The sequence below is a fragment of the Sabethes cyaneus genome, chromosome 3 (genome assembly GCF_943734655.1).
Source record: "Sabethes cyaneus chromosome 3, idSabCyanKW18_F2, whole genome shotgun sequence".
Taxonomy (NCBI): Eukaryota; Metazoa; Arthropoda; class Insecta; order Diptera; family Culicidae; genus Sabethes; species Sabethes cyaneus.
This window is the reverse complement of record NC_071355.1, coordinates 209,132,305-209,148,191: the sequence shown is the minus strand read 5'-3', so window position 1 is coordinate 209,148,191 and position 15,887 is coordinate 209,132,305.

The window sequence follows — 15,887 nt, the reverse complement described above, 5'->3', positions numbered from 1 at the left end:
ATTGATTCCCGACGTATTTCGCCTACGACTTGCAGGCTTCATCAGTGTCAGTTTCCGAAGGTTTCGTATTCTATTAAGATGCTCCAAAAACTTCAGTCAGTTTAGTTTAGTTTACTTGTTCAAATTTGATAGTTTAGTTGAGTGTTGTTTCTTAAATTTGGCTGTCCTAGCTTTATTTTCGTTCAGTTGTTATTTTTCCACATACTTACAAGTTTTGATTGTTCCCAGGGGGGATCTATTGCTGTCAAATTCCATACATGTGTGCGTTACCGCAGATGGTGTTTGGTCCATGACGTTTGTACTGTCATGGACCAAACGACGTGTGATTGATTTCAAGCCAGGGGACTCGCAACTCTATTTTTGTCTGCTGCAGTTGACAGAAACTCAAACCCAAACACGCTGCGCAATTGTCGTTTGTATTGTTTTGATCCCGATAATGCATTTATCTGATTTTTAGCGTAAATAAAACAAACTAAGAAACTTTTCGGAAGCTACATTTGCAGGCAAGAGCAGCAAATCGGTGAGAAAAAAAGTAGCAAGAGCGGCATTGAAAATTATGGACACCTGCCTGCCCCTTCACATGTGAGTTTCACAATTCCTTACCGATAGATCCCCCCTGATTGTTCCGTCAACGTTCTTTTACAGGGTGCGTGACGAATTTTTGCAGCAAATTTCCAACAGTAATTTCTCATGCTCGCGAAACAATATTCAGATATATCTGGCAGCACTGAATAGCTTATACTGTTGGGTGTTAGATGTAAACAAACAGTGATGAGTAAACTGAAAGATGTCGTAACCAAAAAATAATCGGTCAGCCGTCGTGGTTTTATTGCGCGCCGGAGTAAGCGTAAAGGAGATAGTTCAGTCGGTAAAAGTGCCGGAAAGAACATGATACTATATAAAGAGGGCTTGGGAAAGTGATAAGCTATCCTACACACCTACCCGGAAGGCATACAAGTGCCGTTCTATAACCGCTGAACGGAACAGGGTCAAAAAAGTTGAAAGAATGATTCAAAAGAATCCAGCGACGTCGATGAGGTCCATGGATTGGGAAATCGGATGTTCGGACTTCTCAATCCGGCGAGTAATGGCCGAAAACCTTGGTAATAAGTAGTATGCGCTACGCAAAGGTCAATTTATGAATGCTGCAACAAAGAGGTCTTAACTCACCATAGAAAAAAAAATTGCCTCCAAAAACACACACATGCCAAATTTAATTCCATTTGCTTGATTAGTCCTAGAGTTATGAGAAAACTTGTATTTCATTTGTATGGGAGCCCCCCCCCCTCCTAAAAAGGGAAGGGGTCCTAATTCATCATACAAAAGCTTATTGCCTTCAAAACCCCCCACATGCCAAATTTGGTTCTATTTGATTGATTAGTTTTCGAGTTATGAAGAGATTTGTATTTCATTTGTATGGAAGCCCCCCCCCTCCTAAAAGGAGGAGGGGACAAAGTTCCCTTCCTAAGGAGGTTAAGAGTCTCTATTCACTAAAGATCCTGCCACCAAAAACACCCACATGTCAAGTTTGATTCCATTTGCTCGGTTAGTTCTCTAGCTATGCAGAAATTTGTGATTCATTTGTATGGCAGCCCCGCCTCTTAGTGGGGGGAGGGGTCTCTAACCATCATAAGAAACTTCACCGGCCCCAAAAACCCCTACATGCAAATTTTCACGCCGATCGGTTCAGCAGTTTTCGATTCTATAAGGAACATACGGGCAGACAGACAGAAATCCATTTTTATAGGTATAGATATAAGGGCCGTATGCTCCAGTAGTTGTGGTTGTACCAGTAGTAGTGGAAACTCGATTTATTCCATTATTTCTGCAGATTTGGGTACAAGTTTGATAAGAATCGTATCATTTGGTACATAATTACCAGCATCATTTGGTAAGTATCAAACTTATACCTAAATCTGCAAAAATAATGGGACATTTCAAGTTTCCACCACTACTGATACTACCACAACTACTGGAGCATCTAACAGTTATTTTTAATTAATGGCCAAACCGCAATGACCAGTGTGGAACACGTTGTGTTCCGATGCAGTTTTCTTTGATCTGGTTTCTGAGCTTCCCTGGCCTTTCTTAGCAAATGCGAAGGTGAATTCTTCAACTACAGCTTCGGAAACGCACCTGAAGGCATCCAAATGGAAACTCTAGCTCTCAGATCTATCGTGTCTTGATTGACGGCTGACACTTTTCGGATGTCATCGATGTACGATCTTTTCGGAGACATTGTATGGACTCTGACTATCATCTCATCGTATGTAAGATTCGCGCAAGGTTTTCGAATGCGGCGAAGGCTCGTACAGCTAGATCAACAAATTGCAGAACAACGCGAAGAAAGTGAAGAAGATATATATGAGCTGCAGAGGACACGGTGCCAAACAACCGCGCGGGAGGTAATTGGCAAGACGCGTGTGATATAACGTTACAGATAGTTTGATGCCGAATGCCAGAAAGTGACAGATGCTAGAGCAGCAGAAAACCGTCTAAAAAAACGGGAGTACGAGGCGCACGTGCACGAGTTTCTACAGAACGATGAGCGAGGAGTGAACGGTTGTACGAAGCAATCTACCGGTTCAAGAAGAACAAATGCCGGAGACGAGGTTGGCTGGCCTCATTTGCCCTATTTTGAAAAAAGTCAGTTACTAGAAAAGTTCCGGGAGTGCAACTTGCAGACTTATTATCTGTTTGTGGATTTTAAAACGGCGTACGATTCAGTCAAATGAAATGAGCGGTGGCAGATAATGCTAGAGCCTAGTTTTACGATGAAACTAGTTACGCTGATTCATGTGACACTGTCCGGGTTTAAATCATGCGTCAGAGCGGGTGAGACCTCAGCCGCTTTCGTGACATTAGGCCGTATGAATAAAAGAGTTAGAGCAAATGCTCCCATACGATTTAAACGGGAAAAGCAAAGTAAACTGTTTTATTCATACGGCCTATTAGATGGACTGAGGCAAGGAGATGCATTCTCTAACAGTAACTTGCAAGGTGCATTACGAAGAGCAAAGGTGGAATGAAACGAGGCTATCATCACGAAATCTAAAATGTTTCTTGATTTTACGGATGACGTTGATGTCGGCCGTATAGTAGAAACCGACCGTAGAATGGTGGACAAGGCCTTCAAGCCGTTTAAATGGGAAGCAGCTAGATTGAGCCGTAGCCAGTTGAAGTCTCGTAGTTTGTAAATTCGTACAGAACTGGCACTAATCCTCCCGGTGGCTCTTCATGGACATGAATTATCCACGCTAAAGGAAACCGATTGACAAGTGCTTCAGGGCTTTTAAGCGTACAATTCTGTGATCAATACTGGGTGGCAGAATAAAACATGGAGTGAGGTCCAAACTATTTTCAGCAAAGAACCACTTTCAGCTCTTAAATTACTTTCAGCTGATGTTCGAGGCGATTAGAGAACCGCAGCCTTGGATCGACAGTATTGGAGGACCACAATTCGTTCGGTGCAGGATGAATAACGGACACTAATATAAGTAAGTAAGTGCGACTTTCGCACCAGTAATCCCCAAAAAGAATGCTCTCAAAACTGTCGATTGTATATCCGCGCTACGGCTCAACATCAGCAGGCTTTGCAAGCCGTCACCACGAAAAATATTAAAGCATGGAACGAAGAACAAATATATTCTTACTGGAACAATCGGAATAGACCCACGCGACGAAAAAGGACTATGGATTGGAAACTCGGGACGTCTCTCAACTTCCAAGGGAGCACTCAAGTGCTCTCCGACGTATTGAAGAGCCGCAAGTTCGACGTCGTAGCGCTGCAGGAGGTGTGCTGGAAGAGCTCAACGGTACGTACGTTCAGAGATGGACATACCATCTACCAGAGCGGCGGCAACACACACGAGCTGGGTACAGCTTTCATAGTGATGGGCGAGATGCGGAAACGGGTGATTGGGTGGTGGCCAATCAATCCTCGAATGTGCAGGTTGAGAATCAAGGGCCGATTCTTCAACATAAGCATCATCAACGTGCACAGCCCTCACCTCAGAAGTACCGATGACGACAAGGATGAATTCTACGCGCAGTTGGAGAGTGAATACGACCGCTGCCCAAAACATGATATCAAGATCGTCATCGGGGATTTCAATGCTCAGGTCGGCCAGGAGGAGGAATACAAACCGGTGATTGGAAGGTTCAGTGCACACCAGCGAACCAATGAAATGGGCCTAAGACTTATCGACTTTGCCGCCTCCAAGAATATGTATGTACGTACCGTACGTAGTACCTTTTTCCAGTACAAAATCCATCACAAGTACACCTGGAGGTCACCAAATCAGACAGAATCACAGATCGACCACGTTTTGATCGACAGTCGGCACTTCTCAGACATTATCGACGTCAGATCCTATCGAAGCGCTAACGTTGACTCGGACCGCTACCTAGTGATGGTTAAGATGCGCCCAAGACTCTCCGTTGTGAACAACATTCGGTACCGATGCCAGCCTCGGTTAGATCTCGCGCGGCTGAAGCAGCCAGACGTCGCCGCAAACTACGCGCATTCACTCGAAGCTGCACTGCCGGGAGAGGACGAGCTGGACGAAGCCCCTCTCGAGGACTGTTGGAACACTATCAAAACAGCCATCAGCAGTGTAGCGGAGAGCTCCATCGGGCATGTGGCCCGGAATCAGCGGAACGATTGGTTTGACGATGAATGTAGGAGGGTGATGGATGAGGAGATCGCTGCGCGGGCGGCCAAGATGCGCAGTGCCACACGTCAGAACGTGGAAAGACACAAACAGAAGAAGATGCAGCGAAACCAAATCTTTCGGGAGAAAAAGCGCAACCTGGAAGAGCAGGAATATGCAGAGTTGGAGCGGCTGCATCGTTCTCAGGAAACGCGGTAGTTCTACCAGAAACTGAACGGATCCCGCAAAGGCTTTGTGCCGCGAGCCGAAATGTGTCGGGATAAGACTGGCAGTATTCTGACGGACGATCGTGAGGTGACGGATAGGTGGAAGCAGCACTTCGACGAACACCTGAATGGCACCCAGGCGGAAAACCATGGCGGCGGGGAAAGCGATTTCGACGGTGCAACAAACGGGGAAGAGGTGCCAACCCCAACGATAGGCGAAGTTAAGGAGGCCATCATGCAGCTAAGGAACAACAAGTCAGCTGGAAAAGATGGCATCGGAGCGGAGCTTATTAAAATGGGACCAGAAAAGCTGGCCGTTTGTCTGCACCGACTAATTGTTAGAATTTGGGATACGGAACAGCTACCGGAGGAGTGGAAAGATGGGGTTATCTGCCCGATCTACAAAAAGGGCGACAAGTTGGACTGTGAGAACTATCGAGCGATCACCGTTCTCAATGCCGCTTATAAAGTGCTGTCCCAAATCATTTTCCGCCGTCTATCAACAATTGCGAATAGATTTGTGGGAACTTATCAAGCCGGCTTCGTCGAAGGTCGGTCTACAACGGATCAAATATTTACACTGCGGCAAATCCTCCAAAAGGGCCGTGAATGCAGAGTTCCCACGCATCATTTATTCGTTGACTTCAAAGCCGCATATGATACCATCGACCGGAAAGAGCTATGGAAAATCATGGACGAGAACAGCTTCCCCAGGAAGCTCATCAAACTGATTAAATCTACGATGGATGGTACGCAGTGCTGTGTTCGGATTTCGGGTGGATTGTCAAGTTCATTCGAATCATACAGAGGGCTTCGTCAAGGTGATGGTCTTTCATGCCTGCTGTTCAACATAGCGCTACAAGGTGTTATGAACCGAGCGGATATCAACACGCGGGGCACGATATTCAACAAATCTAGTCAATTCGTCTGCTTTGCCGATGACATGGATATTATCGGCAGAACATCTGTGGCGGTGGCTGAACAGTACACCAGACTAAAGCGCGAAGCAGAAAAGATTGGGTTAAAGGTAAATACGTCTAAAACAAAGTACATGCTGGCCAGCGGAACCGAGGCCGAACGACACCGCTTGGACAGTAGTATATTGATCGACGGCGATGAGTTTGAGGTAGTCCATGAATTTGTCTATCTTGGCTCACTGGTAACGGCGGACAATGATACCAGCCGTGAGATTCGGAGGCGTATTATCAGCGGAAGTCGTGCTTACTATGGGCTCCACAAGCAATTGCGGTCGAGCAGACTAAGTCCCCGTACAAAGTGCACCCTGTACAAGACGCTTATTAGACCAGTTGTTCTCTACGGGCATGAAACATGGACAATGCTCGAGGAGGACCTGCGAGTGCTCGGAGTTTTCGAACGACGAGTGCTAAGAACGATCTTCGGCGGCGTACAGGAGAACGGAGTATGGAGGCGGAGGATGAACCATGAACTCGCACAGCTCTATGGCGAACCCAGTATCCAGAAGGTGGCTAAAGCTGGACGGATGCGATGGGCAGGGCATGTTGCAAGAATGCCGGACAACTATCCTGCAAAGATGGTGTTCGCCTCAAATCCGGTAGGAACAAGACGACCAGGAGCGCAGCGAGCAAGATGGTTAGACCAGGTGGAGCGAGATCTGGCGGAGAGTACTCGGTGTCCGAGGAATTGGAGAGCGGTAGCCCTCAACCGAGTTACATGGAGAAATTTTGTTCAACAGGCTTTGTCTTAGGACGGCAAGCCACCTAAGTAAGTAAGTTGCTGAAGAAAGTGAAGTTTTATCTTTAGTATTTACGGCGCTGTAGGGCAGCAATGCCGTTGGTAGCAAAAAGAGCGCTCTTTTTGCTACCAAGAGGGTAGCAGCCTCATAGCATTATAAATACAAAATGTACAGTTATGCTTACTTCAGCAATATTGAAGATAATAACAAATTCTACAAACGTGCCATACATCACTTTTTCAAATTTTGCTTGGCTGAGATGCTGTAATCAAAAGAGCAAAATCGAAGCGAAAAGTGTATGCCAAGCCTGCGTTCCTGCAATCCACACGCGTTTTCAGTGGCGCAGAAGTTCTGAACGTTCACTGCAAAGTCTACCATCGACTCCAGCTTGTCTTTCTAGATTAGCACTAGAGAAATCATCTCGGTTTACCAGAAAAAGAGAAACTTAGAAGAGTTTTCAGGGTTGCCAGTATGCCAGAAACGTTTGCGGAATGCATCAGCCGACTTTTAACGGCAATTAGGATGTTTAGTAGACGTATTATATTTCCATCCCCCGTGAATCCGCACATCAAGGTCGTTCGATTAAACATGGATGTGAAAACGGACCGCTCTTCTGGAATTTTCTGCTTGCCAGGTAGATCTGAGAACTGGATCTTTCATAAATCATAACCTATCAAGATTGACGAACTTAGATTTGCTTTGCATCTCTCGCAGCCACTGTTGGTAGTCTCTCTCCAACTGCTTCTTTTGTTGCTGCCGTAGACGTTAGGGTTGCATCTGATGTTGCAGTTGTTGCTGGTGCAAGGTAGCTTCCCTTTCTTCTCTCAGTCGTGCTTGGCACACACAGCTGTCAATGCCAATTTACTTGCATGTCGTTTTCTTTTGGGGCTGGTTCCAAAAGAGCTGCTTCGACCTTCTCCAAGGTTTTTGGATTAGCTGTGTAGACATATTCTTCGATCTGACAGCGAGATGCGTTGGAACTCCGACTCGATGCTTCATCACTCGCTGGGTACGCCAGGATTCTGTACTTCTTATCGAGATATTACTTGTACTCCTTCTATTCAGCGAGTCTTCGGCGCTCTTCCTGCTGCTAATGAAATACTTGCTCCTTCTGCAGCTTTAGTAGTTGCAGAGTAGCGCGAAATTTTACAGAATTTAACCACGTAGAAATGGACAGTTAAGACAGCGTTTCTACTGTCTAGACCATCGGCAGCCCTATTCCTGGTAACGAAGTTACTATTCTGTTGGACGGGAACTATACCAGGAAGCTGGTGATGCTGCTGGTGAGCAGCGACATTGGGCCATCGCTTCCGCTTTTTTTTTTTTTTTTTTTTTTTTTTTTTTGGGTACGTTCTCCACTGCGACCAGTTATTTGATCTATTGTGGCGGGCCCCTATTTACTGTAGCCACGTCACGGTGTCCTATCACCATTAGTATGAGTGATTTCCACTTGTTGACTAATGGCATTGTCCCAATAAGGTATTGAATAACGAATAAAGTTTATTGCCTTATTGGGCGAACTTGTCCACACAACAGAGGGTGGTATTAAACCTTCATCAAAGAATTTACTCCTCCTATGATAAAGTGCCACGCAGTTACAAAGCAGATGTTCCGCATTCTCGCTATCTAGGTTACAAAAGCGACAAGAGTCATCTTCCAGTTTGCCTAGCTGTTTCAAGTGATACTTACTAGAGCAGTGGCCCGTTATTAGGCCACAGAAAGTACGTAAGTCTTTTTTGGATAGACTAAGAAGTCTCTGAGTTACTGCTTTGTCAGGTGATATAAATCGCTTTGATTGGCGAGCTGTTAAATTGTTATTCCATATATTATCTATCATTGATTTTTCCCAGTTACTTAATTCCATTCTGAGGTAGATTTTCGGATTTTAAATGTTGGATTTTTGAATGTAGATCTTGGGTCCTATTTTTTTTGTTTTTAGATTCTTGGATTTGGATTTTTGATATTTGAAAAATGATTAAACTGAATAGTCGATTCATGGCCTGAAAATATTTCAGGCCGTCAGTTGATCGAACTGGCTATTTTCCACTTAATAATAAGTAATAATCAAGTTTAAATCAATCACTTAATTGATAAAGTTGATATCGAACATCACTAAATGTCATATCGTTGACTTGAGAATACCTGCTCAATTCAACGAAAGTATGCCCCGGACATCTACAAAAGCAACGTCGTTCGTTAAAATCTTCAACCAAAATCTGGGACCTAAATGGATCCCTCGCATATTTGAAATTTTAAAGTAATAAAGTTTTCTTCCTTAGTTCTCTTCAAATAAAGGAGTAGATGAAACTTAATTTATTAGTTATTTGCTATAAACCAAAAGTATTAAGATAGATTCATCCATCTAAGACCCTATACCCTATCTAAAATCATCCCTGGTCATGGTCAATAAAAATAACATCTGCATAATTAGTTTATAGCCGTAACTGGTCATCATACCGCCGCGAAGCAACACAAGCAACGGTGACGGTACATTCATCGCACTTAGCGGCTAATAGACGTCAATGAAATGTTCTAGAGTTTACATTAGAAATAATCGAGATGCTTACTATAGGCATGCAGTTTAGTTATTCAGTCAACACGTTATCGATGTAATACGATACAGCGGTGAATCCGTTGATAGCATACGATTACCAGTGGCGTCCACGGTAATGAGTAAAGGTGAAAAGATAATCCGACAGACATGCGTTAGTACGGGAAAGACCCAGGTGAAAGATGAGTTTACATCGAGGCTCAAATGAATATATTATTTTAATGTGTAGAATTGTACTTCTTTTCCTGTTTCATTGTAGTAGCCAACAATATTAAAATGACAACTTTCGCAATCAACGTGATTAATGCAATCGGTAGGTTTCATTTTATATTTCTAATTTTAAACAATTCCGAAGGTGTTAGCTATTCAAAACATTTTTATCATTGAGTTATTGTGTTTGGACACAGCTTAATTATCATCATAAAATCTTTAACGATTATTACATGTCATTGTAAAGCTAGAATAAAATTACCGACAGTTCTGGAATAAGCAAAGGAACTGAATCCCATACAGGGGCTATTTAAAATATTTCTTGAGCGTGAACAAGGTTAACTCACCTTGAGCGTGAATAAACCGCAGTTAATATGTTTTACATATAACGATGAACAGGTAACAGCGATAAAAACTGACATCATATCTCTTCAATTACTTGAAACCCAATAGTTGACTGAAGTTTTTGGAGCGTCTTAGTAGAATACGAAACCTGGAAATTAAATAAAAAGAAAACTTGTCCAATTTAATTCACTTGATTAACTTTTAACTTTTATTTCATTTCCAACCAATAGTTGTTATCAGAACACACCGGAAGTAATTTCCTGTTTACATTACTGGAATTGAAATACTTTGTGAATTACCAGCAGGAACAAATTCTGTTACTCATCGTTATACGTACAATCCGAAGCGCAATCTTGAGGTTTGCTCACAACCGAAAAAGATTACTTTTTATGGTCGCCAATAAGTTTCTCCAACAGTAGATAAGATTGTGCGCTCTGGAGTGGGTGTTGTGGCATCATTTAGTCATGGTGGCATTTGTGGACTCTATTTTATCGCCGTATGATGAAACTAGAAACAACACGGAGCGATTCATGCAAAGTACACATTAGACCGAGACATACAATCGAGTAGGATTGCACTTTAATTAAAGTAGAAGTTGACAAGTGCTGAAGCTGATAACGTTGTCGGTTGATAGCGTGAACCATTTGCAAAACATGAACGGTAACCGGTAAATAATTAAAAGCTGACAACACAGTTTGTATATTTCGTAACTCAAATTAGCAGTACCTATGTCACAAATCTACTTTCAGCTTTCTATTTGCGACCAAATCATTGCATAAGTTTTACTGTCGTCAATATAACATTTATATATTTGTGATGAAACAGCAAATTTAATCATCAAGATCAAATGCGTTGTGGTTATCAGTACAAAATAGCCAAAATTTAAAGGAACGGAGCTTTAACGATAGGATTGTTCTGAACTACAGAACTGACTTAAAAACTAAATGCCTGTCTGTACAATCATGCTTCAAACTGACAATTGAGCATTGTATTTTCAGACATGTCTATGAATTCTAATCAATCATATTTGAATATCTATACTAGCCTATCAAGCGAGGTCACCCGCAAATATTTTGTCGAATTGGCTAACAACTGTAAGTATTACTAAGCATTAATATTTACTACTGACTGTAAGCGTATAGGCTTGGTATCGTATCTTGGAATTTCGGAACTTAGGAGCTACGCAGTTAATTTTTTTTAATAATTGGGATGCAAACACCGATAGCAATTTCACTAAACAAATGTCATAAAATGGCAACAAAACAAATTCAAGAACGCAGCTTATAACCATGCATCTTTCAGAGCTAAAGCAAGTTCAAGTTATTCAAAACCTCTGGTAATGGCAAAACAGAACATTATTTGGATCGGTTTGCAAACAGTTTGCCAGTTTGCGTGGGAAAGCAAACACGACACGCGTACGAAGTTGGAGTTGCAAAAGACTCATAGGTAGGTAAATGACAGCAGTTTTGCTTTTTTTTTCTAAAACGGTCACCAACTTGCCTTGAGTTGTTGACAGCACAAACATTAACCTGTAGGTACGTACAATATTTTCAACAGACAGCGAATCGTTATGTTCAATGTCGAAGCCACAAGCAGCATACTTGTGGTGACTTGAGTGAGATATCGCCAAACTACCGACCGGCCGATCGGCCGAACATAAAGTGCAACTTTCTCGACTAAGGTAGAACTGGTTCTAAAGCAGTAATTCAGCACAAGGTCCCCTGGTCATTACTCCGGGTCTGCTCTTGTGCTTACAATCGGTTACATTGGCAAGAACTTAACCGATCAAGAAACAAATCAGTCTTTTGCAATGGTATATGGAATGCTACCGTCGTCGGTTGATCGTGTTTAACGGTTTAGTTTGACAAGCAGATGACCATCACCATCACTTCAGGTTTGAAATGTGATATATAACATAGCGTGTTCTTAGTTATGATTTAGAACCCCACAAAAGCTGGGCAGTTTTTTATAAGACAGCATTTATTATACTAGAAACAGTGAATTCAGAAACGTGGCAGATAAATTCTAATTAAAATTGACATAAAACGAAATTCAAAACACTCTCGCAAACTCGTTAGGTCCTCACTAAGGTAGTTTTCTCTTTGGTTCTTTTTGATCTCTTGACTAAGATAGTTGTTTGCTTGATATCTGTCATGAACTTGGAACTAACTTTGTTCAAACCCATTAAAAACCAGGAGCATTTTATTCAGCAACTGAGAACAAAGCTACTTGGACCAAGTTTTACACTAAAATATAAAAATCCTTTTCCATCACCAATTTCAATCAGGTTAGCACAATCTACTCAAACTCTAACTGGCTGGACAGCAGGCAGAGCCTTGTTACACTTGTTATCTGATCAGTTGACATACAGGCAATTCTCCCAAATGTTGTACAAACATTCTGTAACATACTTACATACTAGAGAAAATAATCAAATATGGTGTAAACGTTAGGATGCTACGACATACTCTTACCACAAAAAGTAACCACTAAACAGTTTAATATATTGCATTGTTGCAAGTCATTTACTAATTATTGAAATTATTGTGAACTTGTGCAATCGTTAAATTATTGTTTGTTATTGACTCTCATACAAAATTGGTACCAAGGCAATTTGTCCCCCTAATTTATTATGTGCCGTTCCAAAACATGAAGTAAGTACTACAAGTCCGACAATTTTTTAATAGGGCACGCATATTTGTTACAGTATTTGCCATACTTTGTTATTCATACTCTTCGTTTATAAACTTTCTTGCAGTTAGTGGTCATTTTCCTCCAGACCATGCTCAACTCGTGAAGTATTTTTCCAAATTGCTGAACCAATTTTATTACAGCTGCCTCCCGAAGTTACAGTTCACAGCTCTGGAGACTTTAATCAACGCTATGCTGACTTTATTCTGGACTCTGGAAAATAAATGCATTTTACTCCCGATCGTTGGGGAAAATAAAACACTGCAGTTTATTTTCGACAAAACAGCTAAAACTGAGCCAAATAAACAATGTTAGAAACCAATAAAATCGCTAAGATTGACTGACGTTTTTAGATTGCTACCTAGATTTTTTGCTCATGAACATTTATGAAGACTTCTGTGTGACTGAATCATGAAATCCACTTTGAAAAAATGAGGTAGGTATTTCACACAGCAATTGAATATGCTTTATTTGTACATGAATACCGCAGACCCGACGACTGTGAGTACGAAAAGGCAAACTTTGGAAATATTAGAAGTACCTACAATAAACCGCCTACTTAGCTTCAAGGTACGATGCTGGTCTAACAAGCCAGTCGTCGCATGTTCGAATCTCGACTAGACGGTGCTTGCTTGATAGAGTCAGTAGGATCGTTACACTGGCCCCGTAATTTTCCTGTACTCTAAGCAGTCGGCTGCGAAGTCTGTCGATAAAAAGGGTAATGTCTAATGACGGTTTAAGCCCACGTCTTTGCTTTTTTTTACAATAAACTGTGTTAACTGGTAGCTTATTCTCAAGAATGAAGAAAATGTTGAAGCCATGTAGACATATTCTATAGAAATTTATTAGAAATAATGATATAAAACATACCGTTAAAAAAGGAAATGCAAAAATACAAAAAGTCCAGTCTGGTATAACAGACCGATTAAGATTCTAAAAAATCGCTCAATAAAAAGCTCATACAATTTTAAAAACACACGCCAGTTGTAGAAATTTAGTAGTATATTTTGACACATGCAACCAGCTAAAATTAATCATTATCAGTGCATTTGAAGAGTAAAATTCAAAAATTGAACTTGAAATAAAGTTTAGTTTTTAAACTTCTTAAATTATGAGAAAATCTACCTTAAATCTGACAAGTTTCCATTTATAATGCATCTTGATGACAACGTAGGGGATAGCTCAAAAAAGATGAGTAATCTTTTTGCAATTTTTTTCAAGAAATCTAGGGTACGGGAGGGCATTTTCAGCAGGTTTCTAAATTCAGCTTATTTGCCTCTTCTTTCGTCAATAAAAATACTTTGCCGACATACAATTTTAATATGTTATAACTAGGTTGACCCGACGTGGCTAGCCACGATACTTTGGAATCCTTGAAAATTGTATTTTGATTTACAATTCAATAACGCGTATTAAAATTGATTAGTGAAAAATTGGCAACCTTCTATTAATTAAAACACGTGTAAACCACAAACGGGGCTTAGATAAAAGGGCAAAAATCTACGAATTGTAAAGAACGTGCTGCTCGAGGGAGAACATTTTGAAAAAGTACTCAATTCTAGAACCGATACAAAATTCAAAATCAGTCCCGCCTGAACTATGATTGCAGAAAATATTGGTTGCATTATACCGGGCAGACGTTTGCTATCTAATTCGCTACCCCTCGTTGGACCACAATAATAAAACATTCTTCGTTTTAGTAAACCGGACAAACTTTTGGATTAGTTATTTGCCTGAAATCGAACCAATACAATACCTTGTATCCTTGGATATTTCAGATCTAAACGGCTTTTTTGCGGCCCAGTCTCATAAAAAATAAAAATACTTTTGAAAAGAAAAAGTGATTTAATGATTTATCGGTGCAGATGCCGAGTAAATTGACTACATTGGCATTAATGGGTGACTACTTTGACAGCTTGAATCTAACGTAAACTTTGGTTGCTTACGAAGCATAGTTGCTGAGTTATGCGCAAATGTTATTTTAGGGCGGTTTTGATGTTAATTTTTTGTTATACGGGTAATACGATATCAATAAGTGGATATTACTTGTTGAAAATTTGTAGCAGTGTTTTACATCACTCGCGTATCTGTTTTGAAAATACGGCGAAAAGAGTTATCTTGTAAACTCTCGTAACTCTTATTTCGCTTTTCCACAATTTAATCAAACCCCGTCAAGCGCCTAGCGGAGTTACAGTGCTATTCACGCACGGGGCAAAATTGTGATTCATGGACGAGGCAAAAATGTATAACTTATTATATACAGCTTTTGGCACTATATTACAGATACTAGAAATGGAAGATCTGCAGAAAACTGTGCTCTACAGATGTTGGTCGAAGGAAAACAATGTTTTTCCGCTGATGATACAAAAACAAACGTTTGGGAAAATTTCGATCTATTGGAGGCTGCAATACACCAGCGCAAAATAGGAAAGGTGTAAATTGAGAATATTCCTTTCCGAAACATACCGCAGATTGAAGATAATATGGTTTTGTTAGCTACTGCTGTGCTAATTTCATGGATTCGAGCTTCGCACTTTTGCCCCGCGCTATTCGGATTTTTGCCCCGCTAGTGGGGTAAAAGTGCGAACCGGAACTTGATCAGAGGAATGAAGAATTTATTTTCATTAACAATATTATTCCAGATGATTTATAGTTGAATGTAAAGACATTGAGTAGCTGCATCACTATAAAATATATTTTGTTGTTGTCCTTCTTTCTATCTCGCGAAAATTGATGACAACTTCAAACATCGCACTTATGCCCCGCCCTACTCTACACAGTAGAATTTCATAAGACAATGTTGACATATATTGGCATTTTTAACTGGATCAAGCTTAAAAATGATCAGAAAACGGTATGATGCAATTGTATTCCATTTAATTAATTTCAATATTCTCTACAAAAATTATTTTCTGCATTAAAATAATTCATTCAAGAGCCCCACGGAAGAAAATATACACTGTCAGAAATGACGTTTGACTTCGTTTTCGATGGGCTATATCCCAATTAACGGAACTAAAGTTGACTGTACATAGGATGCCTACCTGTAAAATTTAAATTGGATTTCAAATCAAACTTAAAATTGAATTTTAGATTAGGCATTAGATTTGCGTTTAGATTTGAATTCAGATTTAACATTTTTTTCAAATTGGGTCAAAATTGTACTAAAAGTTGGACATCAAGCAGGACCTGAATTGGACAATTAGACATTGAGTCGAACATAAATTAAAATTTAATTACACTAGATGTTGAGATTGAAATTGGACTTGAAGTTAGACTTAAAATCAGAATTCAATTAATTGAATTTGACTTGCAATTGGACTGGACATTGCCATTGGTGCGACTTTAAAATCGGATATTAAATTTGACTTGTAATTGGACCACAAACTTCAAATTGTATCTAAAATTAGGCTTGAAATTGCACTTCACATTAGTATTGGACTATAGATCGGAGTTCAAATTGGATTTAAATTAGACCTGAAGTTGGACTTAAAATC